General features: G+C 37.6%; 1 long non-coding RNA gene across 1 annotated transcript; it reads right to left on the bottom strand.

Moving 5' to 3' along the window:
* Window positions 1-2,497: 2,497 nt before the first annotated feature.
* LOC129408134 (uncharacterized) lies at window positions 2,498-3,905 on the bottom strand. The gene is made up of 2 exons (XR_008631832.1): window positions 3,697-3,905; window positions 2,498-3,614 (listed from the first exon to the last, which is right to left on the bottom strand). It is a non-coding gene; the product is annotated as an uncharacterized LOC129408134 (long non-coding RNA).
* Between the last annotated feature and the right edge of the window lie 2,441 nt (window positions 3,906-6,346).

The raw sequence follows: 6,346 nt of genomic DNA on the forward strand, positions 1-6,346 counted from the left end.
AGGAAGTTCTCTTAAAGAAGGGGTTCTCAAACTGTGGATGAGGGTCCAAAAAGGGGCACGTTTCAGTGCAGTTTGCTTGGCTTTGTATTAGGTAGATCTTTATGACTTGGTCATTTTGTAAGTAGCTCGTATGCTGAAAAAGTGTGAGCACCCCTGCTTTAAAAGAATTAGTAATGCATGTGCGTGGTGACAGTCATGGAGAAGTTTTTAAAACGGACGAATGCAAACTCCGAACTGGGCCCTGGACAAGATTCTGACCCAGAAGAAGAGCTTTTCAAGCTTAACTGCTATAAAAACTAAAAACAGAGAGAGACTGAGAGCTGTTGATGAAGAGCTTTGTGTGTGTCTTTCTTCTATTCCTGCCAGGATTTGTGTTCATCTAAACAGGCGCAGGTCTCACACTGAGTAAGTAGTAATTAATGTAGAAATTATATTGTAATTAAATATACTGTATAGTGTCATTTTGTAACATTTTGGTTAGTGGTGTGCCGCAAGATTTTTCCAATGTAAAAAACGTGCCGTGGCTCAAAAAGGTTGAAAAACACTGACTTACCCCCTGGAAAATTGCATCCTATTCCCACCACCGCAATATCCTTTTCTTCATCCATCTCCAGATTTCTTAGTATCACTTCTTTTCCAAGTCACTTTTTAACCTCCATCCACAGTTCTGTTATTGATTCAGTGCTCTGTCCATCTCTCATCATAGCAGCGGCTTCACTTTTCTGATCTCCTGCCCTCCTGCCCATTCTTATAGCCTCCTCCTCCTCCTTCTGCATATCAAACATTAATGAGTGTGTGTACGTGGCCATGGAGATGCACAACTTCAATGCACACATTTATGGACGCTTCACCAATCATTAGACCAGCAGTAGTATGTAAACAAATAATTATTTTGACATCAATCATAACCAACAGTGGAGCAATGACAGCTAATGCTACAGTAAATAAATGCTCAAACGTCAATACAGTCTGATGAATGGTTCTTTAATCAGAAAAAAATATATATGTTTGTGGCATAAACACATTCATAAACATTGTTATGATAAGATTGTTCCATACATTGCACAAGACAGGGCATTTAAGTAAGTCTATTTGGTCATTATCTCTCCATTAGTCAAGTTAAAGTAAGTGCAGGGATGATAAAGATAGAGCATGTTGCAGAAACTTAAAGGTACATTATGTAACTTATAAAATATTAAAAATAAAAGCATGTTGTTGTTTTTTTAAATTTTCTTTGTGTTTACTGTACAGAAAAATGCCAACTGTGAGCCGGCTTGCATCTCCACAAACCTGACTCTTATTTGGCAAAATGGAAATATTGTTCATTTGGCTACAGTATTCTACAATATGGCATAAACTTCTACCTCCAAGGAGAATGTTCCAAAGTATGGATTCAACTTGCTGTTTCCATGGAATCGTAGTCAATGTGCCACCTACAGAAAATTACATACTGTTCCTTTAAAGTATTTGAAAATCATCATTAAAAATTACAATACAAATATGTTAAGCAAAATGCATGTGTTATTTGGTCTATAGCCTAAGTTTTCCATCGTATTTGAATGCCTGTAGTGTAAAAACAGCATTCATTATTACGAAACTATAGATGTTAAAAGTTGACAAATTAGCACAATCATCATTTTTATTATTAGATGGTAATTTGGAAAGCAGAACAATAGACTGGCCCTCACGGGAAACATACCAGCATTCTCTTTGATATTTAAATTTTTCACAAATGAAACCACTAGATCCTTTCAATGTAGATAGATATGTAGATATGTAGATCTCAAACTCAAAGAGTGGCCCCAGAAAATGTGGTAGAGTAGTTCTATTGCAGGTGACAAAAATAAAAATGTTATTCTGCCAATTGGACAAAAGGATTTATGATTTAAAGCCATAGTCCTTGAAGATTCTCCTTAAAGATACATATATGTATATATCTTTTATGCCATACTGTGAAATGTTATAGCTAAAGAGGCAAGCAGAAGGAGGCCCTCCACCAGACCAAACATGAGGCAGGTTTGTGGAGATGCACTTTTCAGTGCTATAAAAACAACCACGTGAAAAAAACAAACAAACAAAAAACATACTTTTATTTTTGTAAATTTTTTGCTAAAATGTTACATACTGTGGCTTTAAAAACATGATATATTTTGTTTATTTTATGGTGAGGGGAAAATTCAGTTTGTCGACTGGACAAAAGTTAGTTTGGCTGAAGATGTCTCGCACCTCATCCAAGCTGCTTCTTCAGTTCAGTTTATTTTACATTAATATTAAATTATTAACAATACCCGCTTGACAAAACTGATCTGGACTGGTTTAACTTGTGCACAATGAGCACACGTCATCATTTCTAAGATGGAATATTTTTTGAAAATCCCCTGGCAAACAGAAAGCAGAACCCTTGGCCTTACTGGAAACTGACAAGAACAGCCAACCACATTTGTTACAATTCACAATTTAAAAAGCAAACCCTCTCTAAGATGATTTTGATCAGTGGTAATATTTAGTCAAGTCATTTTATTTGTAAAGCACATTCTAAACAATTGTAAAAACGTGCACCAAAGTGCTTTACAACAACAAACGCAGTCAAAGACACACAGTAAAACAATAAAACATGATCAAATAATACATATAAAAAAAATCTGAAGTTTACAGCTTCAAAAAAGCTCAATGTTCTTGGCTTTGAAGCAGGATGGTGGGACAGACATAGTCTGACCTGAGGGTCCCAGGGGCAGTGTGTGTGTGGTTAGAAGATCCATGATATATTAAGGGACAAGTAAATTAAGTAATTTAAAAATTAATTTCAAAATCAATTCTGGATTTAACAGGTAGCCAGTGGAGTTGGGCTAGGATGGACCTGATACATTCTCTTCTTAAAACTAGTGGGCAGTTTATACGATAAAAGTTAAAATCTTTTCATATCATCACCATAACATTTTTGTCACTTGTAGTTTTACTTTTATTCTTATTTTGTCCTAAATTGAGCCCATTTAGTCCTGATTTAGACTTGGATTGACCCTGTTCTGGTCTAGTCCAGGTTTACATTTATGTTTAGAGCTGGTTTAGTTTTAATTTAGTAACCAAACCAAAACTTCAGTCAAATTTTATGTTGTAAAAGATTCTATTAAAGGAAGAGTAAAAGTGTGGTGTCTGAAAACTACTCAACAATACAATTTTCATAAAAAGATACTTAAGTTACTTAAGTATTTCTACCTGAGCTCTAAAATGATTTGTTCTTTGGTAATATTTAATCAAGTGAAGGCTGTATCAAGTGGTGGTTTAAATATTGTTTAATGAAGTTACACATTGAGTTGAAGCTTAAACACTGAGATCTTATCTGTTGAATAGTACCATTGTGCTACATAATGGGTAACCTATGTGCTTCTAAGCAAATTCCTTTGCAGAACTGGGACTGTGGAGATAACCAGCTGGCTTATCTAAACAGACTTGGTGTGATTTACAATGGTTTTGTTAAGGTTTGGCAAGAGGGACCCCAAAGCAGGGCCAGGACTCAGTCAAGTTTTAACAGTTTATTTTACAAACGGAAGGGAGGCTGAGGAGGCAGGGAGCTGGCCAACTTCTCCAGAGGCAACAGCAGACAACCACGGAGACACCTGGGCGAAAACAGGAATAGGTAAGTCCAAGACAAGCAGCAAGCAAAACGGATACATATCCAGGAGCCTGATAGAACTCTACCAAACAGGACGGAATTATCTGGCAAAGTGGTGGTGAGAAGACCAGGGCTAAATACAGAGGCTGATGAAGGAATTGATTGCTGGTGTGTCCCATCTGCTCTGGAAGAAGACAGCCACGCCCCCTGCCACACTCAAGCCTTGCAACAAAAGGGGGGGAGAACAAAAAAACAAAAAAACAAATCAGGAAACAAAAACAAACAGGTTTGGAGGGGGTTGTCACTTCCCCCAAAGAAGAAATGCTGACACTTCAAGGCGAAGATTCAAGGCGTGAACCTGCTCAACATATTTGCACATTCATACTGTTGTGTTTTATAAACTGGGTTGAGGGACAGGCAGGCAGTCAGATTGCCTGGCGTAAGACCTGCGTAATCGAAGGCATCAGGGACAGTGATCTGACCCAGAGCTCTGTATTAGAATTGTATTGTCAGGGGAATACATTTTTGTAATTTAAATTGATTGAGTCTAGTAATTTTTGATAGAACATGCCTAACAGTTTATTAGTGACCCCGACGTGATATTTAAGTTAATGTTGTAAAGTTGGGTTAGAGTCCTATTGTAAAGTTGGGTTAGAGTCCCATTGTAAAGTTGGGTTAGAGTCCCATTTTAAAATAACTTTGGGTTAGAGTCCCATGGAATGATTGCGCAAGACGGAGTAGGACTCCGTACCCTCCACTTGACGGGATTTCTCTCCAAAAGCGGCCGCCACTTTTAAGAGATAAGCAGAAAACCTGTTGTTTTATGGAACCGAATTTCTGCTATTGGATATATTAAATTGAGGAGAGAAGTACTGCCCAGTGAAGGTAATTAAGGTACTAATGTTGTAGGAAAGGTAGACTCGCCGTAGACTGGCGTTACACCAGACGTGGTGTAACATTGTGAGGTTCCTGTATACCTTGGGGAGTTTGGGTCCCCCAGAAACAGGTACGGTATTTATTTTTTTGTGTGAATTAATCTTGCTTTGTGTAATTAAGTTGAAAGGTTAAAGTATGTCATGGATATAGATGTAGAGTGTGGCAGTGGGTGTCTGCCAGTGAATGACTTGTATGAGAAGATGGAGGAGCAAGTGTTGAGTTTTGAGTTGGATAAGAGAATGAATATAAGAAGGAATAAAGAAAAGTTGCAGAAGGCCTGAAACCTGAACAGATAGTGTCATGGATGAAATTGTCAGGGTTGTTGATGGTGGAGAAAGTTAGAATTAAAGAAGGAAACAGAGTAGAAATTGATTTAGTGTAAGTGTATATTGCTTGGTATGGACTATTTTACTGTTTTCTATGTGTTTAGTAGGTGTATTGGGTTTGTACTGTGTTGTTATTGTTTGTCCTGTGTGTGTGTGTACAGCACTGTGGCCAGCTGTATAAATAATACATAGTTATAAGTAATAATACTGATAAATAATAATGATAAATAGATTTGGTATAGTATGATATGATAAGTGGTAGGTGAGGAGATAATATATTATTGGCAAAGGTGGCTGCAGCCCAGGTGCAATTGGTTTAATACAGAGAGACACAGAAGGCAGATAAACAACCATGTACTAAGGAATTTTTAAGTGACTGACAAACACATACAATAAAATATATGGGCATGTATTCAGCATTATTCACTGCACCTACTGCGCCCCCAGTGTACACTGAGGCCTCCTGTGGGGACAATGGCGCCTGTAAAGGAAATGTTAGGAAAAGTTAGATACAACATTAGAGAGGACTCCCAAAGCTTGACTAGACATGGGGGAGAGGCGACGGAGACCATGTAGTCCATCAGACTCTAGTGCAGATGAATGGGACTGAGTGAGCAATTTGGATCACTGAGTGTAGGACACACTCCTATGAACTTGTCTAAATTAGAATATCAAAAATAGAGGCCAATATCTTGAAAAGGAGTTTAGAGGATAGAAGGGAGAAGGTGACCGACAGGATGAAGACATAGAGGAAGGACGTATACAAAAAAATGTACAGAAGAAGAAATTAAAATAGAACAAATGAGAATGGACTAAGAATTATTGCTTAGAGAAAATCAGGAATTAAGAGAACAAACTAGATTTATCTGTGATACTATGAAGGGTCAGGAAGAGGTCATGAGAGAACTAGTACAACAACAGGGACAGGGGACAAGACCAAAGGTGAATGTAAGCTCCAAGAAAGGTGTAAGAATGAAAGGAGTCCATAATTTGACTAAATGGGACAAGGAGGACACTGACAAAGACTGTGATGAGGGTAATGAGACTACTGAATACGATAGCGACACTTCTATCACTGCACAGGCAAATAGTAAAATGATTGAAACAACTATGGATAACTAAAAAAAAAAAAAAAAAGGCAGACAGGGGGTGCTTATTTGTTATAATTTAAACCAGTGGATGGGTGCTACAAAAGGAACTATGTTCCTTTTGGAGTGAGAGACCCCACAGCCCTAGTTGATAAATTACCAAAGTTTAACCAAAGTTAAAAATGACAAGGGTGAGGCTCTAAGGCTATCTGGATGTATTAGTTTCAGGCTGTAAAAGAGTTGTTTCCAAAACCTGTAGAGACAACTCCAACTGTCCTGTTATGGACTCTTGGGTTAGATTCTGGGGAGCATTATGATAAATGTGTGAAAATGCTTGAATCAGGGGCACAGGGCATTATTATATAATGTATATACATAGAGAATAA

Source organism: Boleophthalmus pectinirostris, unplaced genomic scaffold (assembly GCF_026225935.1).
Source record: "Boleophthalmus pectinirostris isolate CB_2022bp ecotype Guang Dong unplaced genomic scaffold, ASM2622593v1 HiC_scaffold_15, whole genome shotgun sequence".
Taxonomy (NCBI): Eukaryota; Metazoa; Chordata; class Actinopteri; order Gobiiformes; family Gobiidae; genus Boleophthalmus; species Boleophthalmus pectinirostris.